The sequence below is a fragment of the Lampetra planeri genome, chromosome 74, assembly GCF_965212315.1.
Source record: "Lampetra planeri chromosome 74, kcLamPlan1.2.h2, whole genome shotgun sequence".
Classification (NCBI taxonomy): Eukaryota; Metazoa; Chordata; class Hyperoartia; order Petromyzontiformes; family Petromyzontidae; genus Lampetra; species Lampetra planeri.
The window spans coordinates 1,468,733-1,487,083 of NC_136179.1; the positions used below are offsets into that span (position 1 = coordinate 1,468,733).

The 18,351-nt window shown below is 49.0% G+C and overlaps 1 pseudogene across 1 annotated transcript in view; it reads left to right on the forward strand.

The window, feature by feature from the left end:
• LOC144737808 (uncharacterized) overlaps nucleotides 1–18,351 on the forward strand; it is a 99,225-nt pseudogene that overhangs the window by 16,440 nt on the left and 64,434 nt on the right. The window contains exon 5 of the transcript XR_013589079.1: nucleotides 9,620–10,224. The product of XR_013589079.1 is annotated as an uncharacterized LOC144737808 (transcript). The remainder of the gene's footprint in view (nucleotides 1–9,619; nucleotides 10,225–18,351) is intronic.

An 18,351-nucleotide genomic window follows, 5' to 3' on the forward strand; every position in this document is an offset into this window, starting at 1 on the left:
GCGTCACAACCAGTAGCACGCGTCGGCCATATCGGGGGGGATTTTAACCCAGTCGCTCTCCAAGACTTGCATCGCAGCATATAGCTGTACCGACCGAGCTGAGACGACCCATCGTTCACTCACTGCACAACATGCACCCTAACAACTGAAGGGATACAGTTACACGTAACAGGACAACTCCACCTGAACACTACGAATCTCCAGCCCACTGTTTCAACGCGCCCCGGAGGGTCTCAACCTCCGAGCTGTCAGTTCAAGCCGTCAGCCATTGCATGACGGGACCACACTCTACGAGCCATGTGAGCGCACAGCCCACTAGGCTAGACATGCCACGGAGTGTTTCAATCTCCGGGCTGTCAGGTAAAGCCGTCAGACATAGCATGACGGGACCACACTCTCCGAGCCATGTGAGCGCACAGCCCATTAGGCTAGACATGCCACGGAGTGTTTCAATCTCCGGGCTGTCAGGTCAAGCCGTCAGCCATAGCATGACGGGACCACAACGTTCGTGTTAGACACGCAACACTCCCTGGGCCATCCTGGTCAGGATCTGCGCCCCAAGATAGGTGACAGCCAGCACCACAATTCCAAATCCCTGGCAGCATGTCACCATCGCAATCGAAATGCTCCATACCAATGACGGCAGAGCCACAAACCAAGGCAGTCATCCCCCACACAATCGCAATTTAACACCATCACAACACATACAATTTGAATTAGGATCCAATGCCGAACAGGTACGCACAATTTGTGACGATCCAGAATATTCAATGGTCACAAAAAAACACCTCACATCCCGTATCCCGTACACATCATCTCCGAGACTCGCATTGCAGCATGCAGCTGTACCAACCGAGTTGAGAGAGCAACGCAATTTGACGGCAATTAACGGAAACACACCCCCGATCCATGTAGAACACAAGAGGCATTCCCGCACAAAAGACATCATATGTGCAACAACGGGACAGGAACCAACCAGTGAGTTTGAAACACACCGAACCTGTCATTTCAAAATCCCCTTCAACATTAACCATGGGACTCAATCGCCGAATTGATTAATACCGTATATGCAGTATACGAAGTTCGTACAGTCAATCATTTGGAGCAATGCTACATCCATGGCAACACACACAATCAATACTCCAGACAATCCGTACATAGTAAATAATTACAAGCAATTACCCAACAGTCCATACACCTTAAAACACTCTCGAGCAAAGATCCATGCGGTCTGTACCTTGGCAACAATGACGATCAAAGTTTCTGACAGTTACACGTGACAATCACGAGCGAAACTCCATACAGTATACACAATAACAATGGCGATTTCGCAACAAAATGATGTAACAACACGAGTCATTAACACGGCAACCTACAGGATATCAACGGAGCTCGGGACACCCAACAACGAATTAATCATTAACTACACCCTGAGGATACCGATCTCGACGCCGTAATTAACAACAACACTGTTACAAGCAGACACCCGCATGGACGCCGCGTCAATTTATCACGCACACAACCGGACGAACACGCTCCGCAACCCAGCGAGTAAAAAAAAACACGCGATCGCAACCCAGCACATGCAAGATGGGTGGAGTTATTATTATTTTTCTTGGGGCCGGGTGCTTGTCATGTCACGACTCGCCTGGCAAACTGTGAATAGCGGAGGGCGGCAAGGTGGAGCACTGGGACACCCCGAAGAATCTTGCATGGTGAATACGGCCTGCTCTTGCGCCACCCGAACGTGTGGACCTCCCCCTCCGCAGGCGTTGATGTCGGCGGGAGCGGCATTTCGGCAGCAGGAGCGGCGTTTTGGCGGGAACAACGCGCCGACCAGCCGCCGAAATGGCGGGAGCGGCGCTTTGGCGGGAACAGCGCCCCGACCAGCCGCCGAGTTGGCGGGAGCGGCGTTTTGGCGGGAACAGCGCCCCGACCAGCCGTCGAGTTGGCGGGAACAGCGCCCCGACCAGCCGCCGAAATGGCGGGAGCGGCGCTTTGGCGGGAACAGCGCCCCGACCAGCCGCCGAAATGGCGGGCCCACAGTGTGGCCCGCATGCCCGGGCCTCCCCCGCCAGCCCCCGCAGCGACGATGGTGTCCTCTCCCCGCGGCTCCGTCGCTCCGTTCCCAATGGCGGCGAAGCAGCAGTGCGATGCCAGTCCCGCCGCTCCGCGTGCAGTGCCATCTCTCTCTGTCACCGGGGCTGCCATCCCCGGGGCTGTCCGAAGGATGGTCGTCACACCGTCCCCGTCGTACGAAGGCGTCCAGGTGAGTTTCATATTTGTTTTTTGTGTGCCCATTTTACTTCCCTAGGATAACACCTAGCAATATTTATTTTTCCACAACTTCTGACGCCAAATGTAGTGGGTTCGAACCCCACTTCTGACACCAAATGTAGTGGGTTCGAATTAGGTGCACACACACGCAGCTTGGAGGCAACACTATTTATTAAACGGTAAGTAATATAACACTGTACATGAGGTGGTGACCACCTTCCTCAACTCACTAACACTCTGGAACACGACACAGACTGGACGATGACCCGGGACTTGAGGACTGATGATGCCGTCTTCACTTCGGAGTTTAACAGCCTCGCTCTGCGTTCACGCCACGCTTATATCTGCTCTGGCATGGCCGGCTCTGCCCAGGCCACGCCTCCCTTCCCAGGCCACGCCTCCCTTCCCCCACCTCACGGGAGGTCTGGGTCCCTCCACCACGTGACCCCCCCAGGCACCCTCTTGGGGCCCCCAGCCCTCGTACGGGCCGACACAGTAGTGACGTCTTATGTCACTACACATGTATAGTAGGAGGGAACTTAATGGTAGAGCAGGTTGGCAGCAAATGGGTCACTTGGGCACAAAACCAAGAACGCCATAAGGGTGGTATCTTGTAGAGCCAGGGCCTGTTGTTGGGCATTTCCTTTGGTGACATAGATGCGTTGACCATTTTGGAGGTGAAGTGCCAAATGGACGACTGGGGGAACGGTCATGGATGGGGAAGCCAAGAATTAAGCAAATGGCCTCATTGTTGCTGATGTATCTTGCTTGGAAAAAAAGTTTTGGGTCATGCACACTTTGCCCGTCTGTTTTTTAAGGCAAAGACAACAATGTCAGAGCCTTTTTACTTAAAAATGTCATGGTGAAATTTCCCACTTTTTTATGTAATATATAGGATACTAAGGCTAAGCACACCCGAGGATTGTACTTTTGTTGAAAAATGAAGCTGTAAAAATTTGGCCATTATTGGCCAAAACGGCATAGGTTAGCATGCCGATTTTCTATATTGGGACGTGAACATTTCATCATAAAATGTTCCACTTTTAATCTAACACATAGCATACTAAGGGTAAATACAATAGATGAATGAACATTTTGTTGAAAAATTAAGCTATGAAAATGTGGCTTATTTTGGATAAAACTGGCATAAGTACCCGATTTTCCTTTTGGGACGTGAAAATTTAATCATGAAATTTCTCACTTTTAAAGTAATTTAGAGCATACTAATGCTTAACAAAATGGAGGAATTCAGTTTTTCTTGAAAAATCTAGCTATGAAAATGTAGCAAATTTTGGCCAAGAACGGCATTGGTAAAGTATGCCGATTTGATCTTTTTACTTCAAATTTCATCGTAAAATTTTCCACTTTTAATATAATACATAGCATACTAAGGCTAAATACAATAGAGGAATTAACTTTCGTCCAAAAATAAAGCTGTGAAAGTTGGGCATATTTGGCCTAAAATCGGCACAGTATGCCGACGTAATATATAGTCTACTCAGGCTAAACACAACCAAGGAATGCACTTTTCGTTGAAAAATAAAGCTAGGAAAATTGGATACATTTTTCCAAAAAACGGCATCGGTTAGTATGGCGATTTTCTTTTTATGGACGTGAAAATGTCATCGTGAAATGTCGCCAGCGGTGTGCTGGAGAGCCAAGCCACAACATCTACAAAGTGCTGCTCACAGCAAGCAGCACCGATGGAAGTCGTCACGGCACCCGAGGGGGTGGGTGGCCAGCACCACGCACGGCCGCCTTTGTCTCCCTTGTGGCGATTTTTACACACCGAACCGGGTACTCGTTTGAAGCTGAGTCGAAACTCTCGCTCCCTTTATGTCAACAAACTTGAACTCTGACCCCGCTCTCTGACGTCACCGCTCAGCGTGACCTCATCAGGCGTCAAACGCCAGGGGGAGGAGTTCCTTGCTAGTGACGTCATGTCACCCACACCCGACCACCGCGCTCTGGAGCGTGACGTCACCTCCGCTCGGCCGCTGTCGATATCTGTCCCATTGCCAATCCTTATTTGGGCAAAGCCACGCCCGGTAACTGGCGGCTCATTAACATAATGTTTTCGTGAAAGTCGTCGCGAGTTTCGAGCCGCTCATTGTGGGAGGGGAGTGTCATCGTACCCCGCAAGTGACGTCATGTCGCCTGCTGCCGCGTGACATCGCGAGGAACCAGGAAGTTGCCGCTCCGCCCATGCACTGACATCCGAGGTGAGAAATTCTCATCGCGGTGGTGGTTGTGGTGGTTGTTTTTGTTGTTTACCGAGGTAGAGCCTCGCTCTTTCTCTCGTAGGGATGTCAATTGAGTATCAGCGAGCATGGAAGCGATGTCCAGGTTGGAACTTTACAACGCGGGGCCTTGCCTCCTGCCCTCGCCTGATCGCGTTTGCTTCAATAGCACTGGTAAAAACACTTTATCTGGCATAAGGTATTCCAACGTGTTTAAGGTTATTTTGGGGTGCTGATTCCAAATCTGGCATCAGTTTTTGTCTATCACAGGTTTTTGAGATAACAAATATTTCATTTTCAATAAAAACAGCAAATGTATGCTCCTATACAAATAGCTAAACAGACATCCATACAAGAATAAGATAAGATACAATATACAATAATAATGAAACAAACATTTAATGAGCCGTAGCACAAAGTTGTGAGAGTGACTGCATATCAATTTGAGTGAATGCATATTACCATGTAAGAATTGAATTGTGAAGATAAGAAAGATATGTACAAAAAGGTCATTCACAATAGTGATGTTACATCTGCCTAAACGACCTCTTCTTTGACGATCTCCGATGTACAGCTTGTGGTGGAATACCTCTCATCAAGGACCAGCAGTAATCTGCCGTCATGTTTGAGTCCCATCGGCCTTGGTAACGTTCTTCCATAACTTTAATGTCTTGATGAAAGCGTTCACCTTGCTCTTCGCTCACGTGACCCATGTTCTCTGGAAACTGGGCCAAGTGACTATGTAAGTAGTGAACCTTGATGCTCATTCTACATCCAAGTGCTTGGAAACTCAAAAGCAGCTCCGCCACAATCTCTCGATAATTGTCTGCTTTCCTGTTCCCAAGGAAATTCCGCACCACATCAGAGAATGCATTCCAAGCTCTAGCCTCTGCCGCAGTCATTGTTGTAACAAAGTGTGTATCCCTGATGAGTATTCTTATTTGAGGGCCATCAAATATTCCTGCCTTTTTCTTCTTGGCACTGAGACTTGAAAAGGTTGAACATATATAGCTGAAGCAGTCTCCAGTGTGATCAAGAGCTTTGACGAATTGCTTCATTAACCCAAGTTTTATGTGCAGTGGGGGAAATACAATTTTATTCCTATCAACCAGAGGCTCATTTTTGATGTTCTTGTCACCAGGCGTCAAACTGATTCTTGGTGGCCAGTTCTTTTTAACCCAGTGTTCTAATGTAGCCCTACTGTCCCAGTAGCACAGGAAACAAGGGTATTTGGTGTGACCTCCTTGCTGACCCAGCAGAAAATTAACCATTTTCAAATCAACACAAATTAGCCATCCATGAACATGGTATTCCAATCTATCCAGAACAATCTTGATGTTGGCATACTCTTCATTCATTTTTACAGAGTATCCTATTGGGATTGAATCATATATATTTCTGTTGTGAAGTAACACACATTTCAAACTCCTTTTACTACTGTCAATAAAAAGTCTCCATTCACTTGAATCATATGCGGGCAGTCCCATATTGAGAAGAAGCCCTTCAACATCATTACAATAAACAAGTTGACCATCTGAAGGAAGTACTTTCGCAGTGCTGCTTCTCTGTTACGATAAAAGGAGACACTAGTGCCAGGTCTGAGTAGTCTTTTTTCTTGCAGCCTGGAAGGCAACAATTCAGCAGACTGCTTTGACAAATACAAATCTCTTACAAGATCATTCAATTCAGGCTGACTAAACAGAGACATTTTATCAAAATCTGCATCAGATGGCGTATATTCGATCTGAGCATCATCATCTGTAGAAGCAGGTAAACAGGGATTCAACATCAATTGCTGGTAGCTCAGTAAATACAGGCACAGGTATTTCTTCACAGTGCTCAACTGGTCGTCTGGCAGATGGGATATCTGGGTATTACAAGTGTTGTTTGTTTTTCTTATTGAAACCTTTTACATTGACAAGGCAGAAGTAGCAGTTATCCAAATGGTTTGTAGCTTTTCTCCAAACCATTGGCACACCAAACTTCAGCTTAGCTTTCTTTCCTTTAGACCATGATCGCAAAGTTTCAACACAGGTTTTACACACTTTGTGAGGAGCCCAATTTTTGTCTTGGTCTCCAAGTCGTACTTTAAAGTAGGCAAGATAAACCTTCTTGACAAAGATATTGATGTTGTGCCTTTGATCCTGCAAAGTGAAGCTGTCACAGATGTAGCAGAATATATCTGGGTCATTACTGCATTTCCTTCTTTCGGATGTTGTAGCCATTGTTAGATCACGCCCTGCAGAAGAAAAATATTAAATAAATGTGGATATCTACATAAAATCATATTATAAACACACTATCCTAAAAATACAGCACCATATTTTAACACGAAAGCAGTCACTGACTCGCAACAACTTGCAATCATAAGTGACAGAGTTAATTTCGGGTAAAATCAATGAAAATGGGGTATGCCGATAGCATAAAAATTAAATGTGATAGAGCAAATCTGAGATCAAATTTGGATTCAGCACCCTAAAATTATTATTTGGTTCTTTCGGTTAAGTCACGTCTAAAGATAAAATAATAAATTAAATTAAATAATAGAATACGACGTTTCGATTGCAACACAAGCAATCATCATCAGGTATAATGAAATAGCGACATAAAATCTAACCAGAAAACTATAGACAGACATATTAGCAAACAGATATCACCAAGATACATAGCGGGAGCAACACAGGTAACAGAGAGGGGTGATCGTCTCTGTGGGGTGGCCTTAAATAGACGGAGGGGGGGGGGGGCGGAGGCAGAGAAATACGTAATCAACCAGGCTATGCGTTAATTGTGTGTTGACCGACCCTCTGTGTTGTATTACATTACATTTCGATATTTTTACTAGGTTATTTAATTTTAGTGTGTCCTCCTGATTTTCAGGCTTACTTGCCGTGCAGCACCACGTCTGTTGACCACTCATTGATATGCAATTTTTTTCTCTAACCCACCTTCCTTCTCTCTGCCTCCGCCCCCCCCCCCCTCCGTCTATTTAAGGCCACCCCACAGAGACGATCACCCCTCTCTGTTACCTGTGTTGCTCCCGCTATGTATCTTGGTGATATCTGTTTGCTAATATGTCTGTCTATAGTTTTCTGGTTAGATTTTATGTCGCTATTTCATTATACCTGATGATGATTGCTTGTGTTGCAATCGAAACGTCGTATTCTATTATTTAATTTAATTTATTATTTTATCTTTAGACGTGACTTAACCGAAAGAACCAAATAATAATTCCTGCAGTCACGAAAGTTCTAAAATTAAGATTGAACCACTTCTACGGGGAAGTTTTAAGCTTATCTTTTTTCTCTCTCTCTGGCGACTTGTTTTCTCTGCCTGTGTCCTCTTTAGAATGTTCACACTTAAATTCTAACTTAGCAATCTTTGAAATACGTAATCAACCAGGCTATGCGTTAATTGTGTGTTGACCGACCCTCTGTGTTGTATTACATTACATTTCGATATTTTTACTAGGTTATTTAATTTTAGTGTGTCCTCCTGATTTTCAGGCTTACTTGCCGTGCAGCACCACGTCTGTTGACCACTCATTGATATGCAATTTTTTTCTCTAACCCACCTTCCTTCTCTCTGCCTCCGCCCCCCCCCCCCTCCGTCTATTTAAGGCCACCCCACAGAGACGATCACCCCTCTCTGTTACCTGTGTTGCTCCCGCTATGTATCTTGGTGATATCTGTTTGCTAATATGTCTGTCTATAGTTTTCTGGTTAGATTTTATGTCGCTATTTCATTATACCTGATGATGATTGCTTGTGTTGCAATCGAAACGTCGTATTCTATTATTTAATTTAATTTATTATTTTATCTTTAGACGTGACTTAACCGAAAGAACCAAATAATAATTCCTGCAGTCACGAAAGTTCTAAAATTAACCCTAAAATTAGTCTAAAACAGCTGCAAAAGTCCAGGCCAGAATTTTTTTTTGTTGACCAGTGTTATCTCGCTTAAGTTGAATTTGTCTTCACCTGGCTCGCCACTTTGTAACGTTGTTTTACTTTAAATATTAACACAGTTTTAATTTTTTACCAGGCCAAGCCCGCTTCAGCTGCTATACCGCTCTTATTTTCAGAAGCGATCTGCCCACAACAACAACAACACAAGGTGAGGCTCGTCAACAGCATGGCGGTGTTCACTCTGGACGCGTGGCGGTGTTCACTCTAGACGCGTGGCGGTGTTCACTCTGGACGCGTGGCGGTGTTCACTCTGGACGCGTGGCGGTGTTCACTCTGGATGCGTGGCGGTGTTCACTCTCTGCATGTGGAGTGGGGACAACCGGGGGATCTGGAGGAAATCCACGCGACCACGGGGAGAGAGAGAGACACAAACTCCAAATATACAGCAGGCGTCAGGGTTGGGATCGAACCCTCGACTTCCTGTATGCCAGGAGAGGAAGTTAACATCAAACCACGGAGAGAGAGACATGCAGCCTTGGCGATGTTGATTGATCCTCAATGAATTACTCAATGAATTACTTGGTGGAGTCAAGCATTAATAGTGAGCGGATGAAGGTGGCCAGGCATGGGTCTGGACACACCACCTGTTAATCATGCCAGTGTGTGACAGTGTAAAGTTTGTATTTGCAGTAAAGTCTTAACTCTATTGAACACGGAGGTTATATCAAAGCAGTAGTTTATTTTTGTTTTTCTCTGGAACTCTTTGTAAGAATGGAAACAGTCAAGAAGTTGACACAGCACACAATGCAGCTGAAGTCAGATCTGTTCATCCCAGCATTCAAGGACATCGTGAGCCTGGCTGGCTTCACACCTCTAAGTTGTGATTGAACATTCATTTATGCAATTATGCATAACACAAATAGTTTTATTTACAACACCTTTTGCTATGTCAGCTGAATTTTGCTTTTATAAATATTTGTTTTGTAACCAGACAGCCGAAATTGTGTGCTCGGAGTTTTGGGATAACATTCATTTTGAAGATACTAGGGCTTCCAGGCATGTTTATGACCATTCACCCTCTCATTGTGTGCCATAACAGCCCGTGTGATGAATTTCGGAAACCTTTTCACGATATGAATAAGTATAGACGTGTAAGGCACGTGTTACTGGATCTAATTTATTTCTGTCTGCAGCTGACGCTTCCTCTACAGAATTGGTCTGATGGAGCAAAGGCACTCGGCGCAGCTCAGTACGACAAGGCATCAATGCGACCGGTGTGCATTCAGCACGGATCGTCCTGCACATTTGGCACGGCACCAGAGAACTCACACAGGAGAGAAACCCTTCAAGTGCAGTGTGTGTGAGAAGGCGTTTGCACAGTCATCTACTCTTAGAAAACACCAGAGAACTCACACAGGAGAGAAACCCTTCAAGTGCAGTGTGTGTGGGAAGGCGTTTGCACATTCATCTGCTCTTGTAGAACACCAGAGAACACACACGGGAGAGAAACCCTTCAAGTGCAGTGTGTGTGGGAAGGCTTTTTCACATTCATCTGTTCTTAAAAAACACCAGAGAACACACACGGGAGAGAACCCCTTTAAGTGCAGTGTGTGTGAGAAGGCGTTTGCACAGTCATCTACTCTTAAAAAACACCAGAGAACACACACGGGAGAGAAACCCTTCAAGTGCAGTGTGTGTGAGAAGGCTTTTGCACGTTCATCAAATAGTCGTGTACACCAGAGGACACACACGGGAGAGAAACCCTTCAAGTGCAGTGTGTGTGGGAAGGCATTTCCACAAACATCTGCTCTTAAAAAACACCAGAGAACACACACGGGAGAGAACCCCTTCAAGTGCAGTGTGTGTCCAAAGGCGTTTGCACAGTTATCTACTCTTGTAGCACACCAGAGAACACACACAATAGAGAACCCCTTCAGGTGCTTTCCATGCGGAAAGGCGTTTGCACTTTCACCACATCTTCAAAGACACCAGAAATCACACAAGCATCAGAAGATCTTCAAGGAGTGGAGTCTGAAATCAGCTTGTGAAAGTCAAAGTGTCGCAATGAGCCCATCCCTCATGAAACAAGCACCGGAAGAAAATTCTAGCTTGGACACTTTTAAAGGTATCGAGGTGAAATATGAAGAGGTGAAGGCGAAATGTGAAGAAGTGATGGTAAAGAGTGAAGAAGTGAAGGTAAAATGTGAAAATGAAGATTCAACTCCAAAATCGGACCTTCACATCGAAGCAGGCAACGTGAAGCAGGAGGAGAATTCTGACTGAGTCAGAGCGAGGCAACTCCCAGCAGTTGGTGGAAGTGGAGGTGTGGGTGGACTTCCTCCGAGACAATACAAAGTCAAATGGAGACCCGGTACATGTGTAAGCTTGAGATGATGTCGCTCCAATAGATGCACCTTTGTTACAGGCTATTAATGACAAGAATGAAGTTGAACACTCAATTGCTAGCGACCAGTCTTTTTGGACCTGTGGGTTGGGTAGATCTCTAACAAGGAGCGAGAGCCAATAAGCACCCAAGCATTCCCTATGTTCTAATAATTGAATTTATTTGGTGCTTGCTTAATTGATTCGGCAATTCGGAGTTTTGTATCGTATCTCGTCTCAAACACTCCAAGAGCATCCCCAAGTAGCAGCTGCCCCTGTGTGGCACAAGGTGGTGGCCCTGCACCGGCCTTTCAGTAGGCGGCGGTCATTGATGTGCCATCTCTGTTGTCCAATTTTGACCGTGACACCAACATGCGTTTTGAATGGCGCAATAGTATGTTGTACATACACTGTTAATCGGACAGTGCATACTTTTTAAAATCGCTTCTTGTTAATGCGATGCAACCTGATGCAGTATATTTCAGTGCAGTAATTAAATTTTGTTAATATGCCTGTCAATTTAGAATGAATACTTGTGTAATAAAGCAGGTCGACGACGGCTCTCTCAGTCGTTCTGCGGTGCGTCGCGGGAGCTAGCGTCACGCTCTCGCGAGCCCAGCTTCCAGCTCTCACCAACTGACCCCGAGTCCCTTCCGGCTCTCCCTTGTATCCCCTTCCCGCGTCACCCAGACTCCGCCCTTCACCACACCCCTTAAGAACTTTCCAGATAATACCACTCCCGAGCGCCCGCGGGCTCCGCCCTTGAACCCTGCCTCCGGACGCACGACGTCTTGTCCGGGTCCGTGGCAACACCGTCCGAGCTGACAACATGTCCCAAATAACGCACGGAGTGTTGCAAGAGGTGGCACTTTTTAGGTTTGAATTTGAGATTTGCGGAACGCATCCTGTTGAAAACAGCCCTCAATTTCTGAAGGTGTTCCTTGAACGTACGACTGAACACAATCACGTCTAAGTATATCAGACACGTGTCCCATTGTAACCCGGTCAACACCAGTTCCCTCAACCGCTGGAACGTAGCGGGAGCGACGGTGTAAAAGACTAGCTGTCCTGGCTAATTCAGGATAATACCATAATGCGAGAGACATAGTAACACAGTAATGGACAATTTGAACGAGCAACGCATAACAACAAGGAACGGTAGCAATCAATGGAAGGGAAGAAACTTGGATCTGGTACGCGACGCGCGACCATCCCTTGCATGAACAGGGGGCTTCGCTGACTGCAATCCAGGTGGGGTTGGAAGAGCGGCGGAATCGACATCCTTCGCCGCAGGTGAAGGCCTGGCCGGTGCAGGATCACCTGTGTCCGGTTGGCTCAGGGCCACCGAGTCTGTGGGAGGCACAACAGGCCACTTCGGAGGTTCAACAGGCAAGGGGGGTGGCTCGCTGGACACATCAGACACCGGCAAGGCAACCTTTGGGGATGATGGATCGACGCGCGGGGCAAAGAAAGGTTTTAACCGCGAAGTGTGGACATACCAACGGCGCGACCCTGCCCGGATGCGTGCGCACTGGGGACTAGATACCTCGATCAATTGCACAGGACCTTACCAAGGTCTGTGCAGCTTGGGAGAGGTCCCCACCGGCACCTGTGGGCAATGGAGCCAGGCCCGGTCCCCGACAGCCCATGGCATTGCGCGTTGGGAGCGCCGAGTGCACCGCTCGTCACGGGCCTGGGTTTTAGACATGGTAATCCGTGCCGCATCTTGCGCCTCCGTGACGTGGCAAACCATGTCGCGAACGTATTCGAGGAGAGTCTGCGTGGGCTCCTTCACGCACGCACCCAACTGCACATCAACAGGCGGCACGTTCTCACACCCATACATGAGGAAAAAAGGTGAATACCCAGTGGACGCGTGCGGTGCCATCCAGTAGGCGGAGAACACGCCAGGGATGAGCAGATCCCAATCGGCCTGCTTCTCGCTAACCGTATGGCAGAGCATAGCCGACAGCGTATGGTTCAACCGCTCAACCATCCCATCCGTTTGCGGGTGGTAGGGTGAAGTGCGTATTTTCCTGGTGCCCAATGCATCACACACATTACGCAACAACTTAGACGAGAAGTTGCGGCCTTGATGTGTAAGCAGCCGTTCGGGCGTGCCCTTGTCCATCACGTACCCGTACAGAAATGCCTCCATGATGGATGATGCCGACTGATCGGGCAAGGGCCAAGCCACCGGCCACCGCGAGACGGTGGCGGCTGCAGAGGTGGGGATCCGGAAAGAGGCGGATGGTGGGGATGACTCCGACAGTCCCATGCGAAGTGGCCCGGCCGGCCACACCAAAAGCACGCCTTGCCGGCTCGCCGGTCGGCCCCACCGACGTCCCGGAGCGGCGCCGACGAAGCACCTGAACGCGCCTCGGTCCTCCTCCTCGGGACCCAGTAGCCCGCAGGTCGCCGATCCCCGCGTCGTCCGGAGTGCGGACGACCCGTGACGGCACCCATCCCGTAGGGTGACCATCCACAGCAGGGTCGCCCGTCCAGGTGGCCATCTGCGCCCAGCGGCGCAAGTTGAACTGGGCGTCGAGGCATTTGGTGGCCAACCGGAAAGTAAGCGGCTCATGGCCACACACCGGCATCGGAATGCTGAGTTCCTTAGATAGCTCCAACATCTTGCCCAGGATGAGGGGGTCGAGCATGTCGGACTTAGCGTCAAGGTAGGCAGCCATTGCAAGCGCCACCAGGGTGCCACGATAGGCGATTCATCTGCACCATGCTGACGCTGCACAAACTTGCGGTGAGTATCGGATGGTGGCTCTTAAACTTCAGCCATTTTGGCAAACGCCTTCCACAGTGTCGCCTTCTCAGCGGGAATGGAGTGGAATACCACGAGCGATATGTCATTGAGGAGCGTAGGCAAGGCCTCCAACGCCGCCTCCGTCCATCGGACGGAGTGAAAAGCGGACTCGAAGCGCCAAGTGAAAGCGCTCCAGTCCCCTCCCGCGCTGAATTATTTTATGTTCGGAAGACGATGGCTGTGCCCCGCACCGCTGTCCCCACCGGGCCCAGCCTTTCGTGCGCCATGTTCCAAGCGGCACCGCCAAAATGGCGGGCTCCCGCAGCGCACTCGCGGACCCGCCAAAAATGGTGTCATCTTGCCGCGTGGCCGCAATGGCGGACAGCCTTCCCGAGGCCGCAATGGCGGCCGATGCTTGCCCGAGGGGACCCTCCGAGACCCCCCGAGGGGGGCCCTGCTCGTCACCACTCGGCAGCATTCCATGCGGACGTCCTGGCGCCGCGGTCGGCGCGACCAGTGTCACCAGGTTAAGCAGGATGGCACGCAGCGAGTCGATCTGCTCCGCCACATGCCGCCAGCCGTCACCAGCGCCTGGAGATGAAGAGATGTGCGAATGCAATTTTGAGAGTGAGTGCCAGCCCCCACGGGCAGATGCAGCTCGAGTTGAACTGATGAGCAACGTCAAGCAATCAACCTCGAGAAAGGGCAGAAAGCGCCAAACATCGACCAAGCCAGCATCGCAGAGAACCAGCTGCAGCCCAAGAGATAGTGAAGAGCCACGATGAGCAATCAACTGGGAGAAAGGGCGGAAAGCATCAAGCATCTGTTGGGGCCGCTGGCCCCCGAGGTCTCTCCCTGCTGGGCGCCGACTGCAGGGGTCCCGCCATTTCCCGACCCTTCGCTGGTATGCGAACAGCTGCTGCCGCTGCTGGGCTCATCACTCGCGGGGTAAGGGCTGTCGCCTGACGGTTCCCCTCCCTGGTTCGCATCTCCGTGAGTTCGCGAGAGAGGCATGGCTCGTCGCCGGCTCCCGTACGCCTGTAAACACAGCGTTGCCTCTCCGCCAATCAAACGCGACGCCTCCCCTCACACAGCCCCGTGCAGCAATCACACGCTCTGAACGGGGGGTCAGGGGTCGGAGGGCGAATGACGTTGCTCGCACACGCGTGGCCGCCGTGAGCGGGTGATAACGCTCGTTTAAAGGGGCCGTGGAACAGGTGTTTGTGGTGGGTGTGAGCCCTCACGCAGCACGCATCTCAACACCGACCACCCACGTTACGAGCGCACACCCGTGGAGCACTGACTACACACGCTGTGAGCGTACGTACACACAGCACCACGCGCTTGCACACGCTCGTCCAAACCACACGAGGCTGCGATGGGTTATTAAGGATTTATTATCGGCCGACTGTGATTTACTGTTGGGTCAGTATGGATCGGCAAGGCAGGCCTACACTATCGCCCAAGGTTCTGTACCCGATTTATCTAATTTGATAGGCTCTAAGCGGTTTTGGTTACTCACAGTTTAGATACGTACGGCGCTCCAGTGGTCTCGTCCTCTCTGCACACTTCGACGTGTCACACGGACGTTCGAGTGGCCGCACTGGGAACCGTCCCGGGCGCTGACTTCCGGAGCAAGAGACCGCTCTACCTGTCTGCGCCCCCCTTTTATCCTTAACCTACATCAAAGAACGCCGACCCAAGGGCGTTCTTGGCCAATCAGGTCGCCACGCCCCTTCAGCCGCATTCCCGGTCTCCCTAACAATGGGTCCGCCGCTGACTGCGGCGGCGGTGGTCCACGTGCGCTTTTGCTATGCTAATCAGCCGCGGTTTCCGTAACAAAGGGCTCGCCGTGGACTGCTGCGCGGCGGCGGTCCCCAAGCCCACCCGCTATGCCAATTAGCCACCCCCCCCTGGCTTCTCCCTTCATTAGTGGCTGCGGACCCCTGCCTGCCTTGCCGATACATGTGTGGGGGGTGCGTTTTAACCGTGGTGGCTGTACAGCCCCCGCCGTGACCATGAAATCTCAACCCAGACCACAGCGCCGCGATGCGAATTAGCATCGGGGGAGGTCGCCCAATTCCCTGGCCGCAGGAAACCGTGAAGGTTATCCCTATGAGGGCTTTCGGGTGAAAACCTGCTGGCCAGGTGACCTCCCCTCGGAGCTCTATGGAGGGGAAATGTGTGAGGGTGTGTTTATGTGGGGGGCGGTGAGGGGGAAGCGGGGTCGGCCCCGTCGCTTGGTGGTGGCGAGGTCGTAGATGGGGCCCCCGCTGAGCGGCTTCGCGGCGGTGGCATCACACATCGACCAAGCGAGCATCGCACAGCATCGGCAACTAGCTGCACGTGCAACCGGGCATGGCCAGAGAGCACGGAGCCATAGCGCGCAGTAGCGCCAGCCGCGCCACCGAGCAAGGGTGTCACCTGCCAGCAGACAAACAGCGAGCACTACGAGCACCTTCAAAGACAAGCGTCGTGCCAACTCAGCTCATCCAGCAGGGGAAAGAGCCTGACCAGCCACCTGTGAGGAAGAGGAGAGCGCCGACGAGAGCGCCGTGGGTTCGACCCCACACACACCGACCAGCACCAGCTGGGAACCAAGACAAGAGTGAGGAACAGCGGCCAGCAGACGAGCTGCAGGCACTATCTGACGATGGAATCATCGCGCACTGCCGACGGCGAGCGTCGTGCCAACTCGTCATCCAGCAGCTGGCAGCAGCTGCCGCCGAGCAAGAAACGAGCGAGGAAGCTATTTGTATGCCCATCCCCCACACACAACAACGCATTGCCCAGCGTCTGCCTGACGCAAAGAATTGATGAAGGAGTCCAAACCACCACACACACATAAACACATACCCGGACTGATAATAAGAAGACCAATTATAAGAGTGCATAAACCATTAGCTGATCATGAAGAACATGTCTGGCCATTGAGTTATGTGGATACGATTGTTAGATGTATTTTAGTCATTCGTTTTTGTTAATTGCATAATCTTGCCAATGAATTAATTGATAACTACTCTTGCTTTCGGAACATGTTCCTTCATTACTGTTTGTATGAATATTGTTACATTCATTTTAAGGACTTTTTCTATCGCCGTATATGCTCACGTTACTCTGAGGAATGATTTGATTGTTCTGTTACCCAGTTTAACATAATCATTGAGATTGTTTTATCCCGATTGATAAAACAACATTAGACAACAAAGGTAAGTCAAATTAGCATAACTACATATATTAGCATAATCACATTTACATACCGTAATATGATCACATCTCCCTAATTAGCATAATTGATGCACACAATTACATGAATTAGCATAAATTCGGGTAATTACGTATCCATTTTCATTTTTTTTATTCAAGACCCGGCATATACAACACCGGGAAAAAAAGACAGACACACCGACTTACACACACATGGACCTAAACGCAAACACACATTGACACACACACATCGACTTACATAGCAATCCCCGATGATGCCACAGCTAGAGAAATTTTCTCTCTCTGGCGAGCCTTTGCGAGGAGCAGTTTGAAAACAAAGGTCTTCCCAGTACTGGCAGGTGCACCAAGGATAAAAATGACTCGATTTGTAGTCTCAATGTCTTCCAATATTTTCGTGTAGGCTTCTATTTGTGCATTCATCAGCTTTGGTTAATTTTCCTATGTGTCATCGCACTTGCAGCACCACGTTTTGTTGTCCACTCATTGATATGCAAATTTTTTCTCTAACCCCCCTCCCTCTCTCTGCGTCCGCCCTCCTCTGTCTATTTAAGGCCACCCCAGAGACGACCACCTCTCTCTGTTACCTGTGTTGCTCTCTCTATGTATCTTGGTGATATCTGTCGGCTAATATGTCTGTCTATAGTTTTCTGGTTAGATATTATGTCGCTATTTCATTATACCTGATGATGATTGCTTGTGTTGCAATCGAAACGTATTCTATTATTTAATTTAACTTATTATTTTATCTTTAGACGTGACTTAACCGAAAGAAACATAATATTTCCTATGTAAATTTAAGAATCTGTAAAGCATAATAGCATATTTCACGTAGGATCTCGAGCAAGGGCATGCAGGTTGTCCCTGTAGGGTGTTGGTAGTCCCATAGACGTGAAGTATTTTCCAGCAATGGATTTGTTGTGAAGGAGGATGAGGGCCTGTTTGAAGATGACATCAGAAAAGTTGACGTCCAGGTTTGTATTTTGTTATTGAGCTCCATGGAGGATGTCCACACTCATACCCTCTTTGTATTTTGCCAGAGTCCCATGGGGTTAGATGGGCTGCAAACTTGAAGATTAATGCAGAAGATCAATGTCAGTTGGACAGGGGACTGACCAACAGAAGCTTCTGTCATAGCTTTATGAATATGGTGATCATGCGCAAGAATTGCACGAAGATTGCAAGCTTCCCTGTATATTTGACAACTCGTTCCACTGTGTATAGGTCTTGGAAAAATGTTTGCCCTTTGGCAACATGGAAAAGCATTGGGAGAAATTAGCACTACTGATGACATGTATTGTCTCGTCCTAAGGCATCCGATTCACCGTCAGCAGCAAGTCGCTTCCATGTTTTTAGTAGTCCATGTAGAGTAGGAGGGAACTTAATGGTAGAGCAGGTTGGCAGAAAATGGGTCACTTGGGCACAAAACCAAGAACGCCATAAGGGTGGTATCTTGTAGAGCCAGGGCCTGTTGTTGGGCATTTCCTTTGGTGACGTAGATGCATTGACCATTTTGGAGGTCATGGATGGGGAAGCCAAGAATTAAGCAAATGGCCTCATTGTT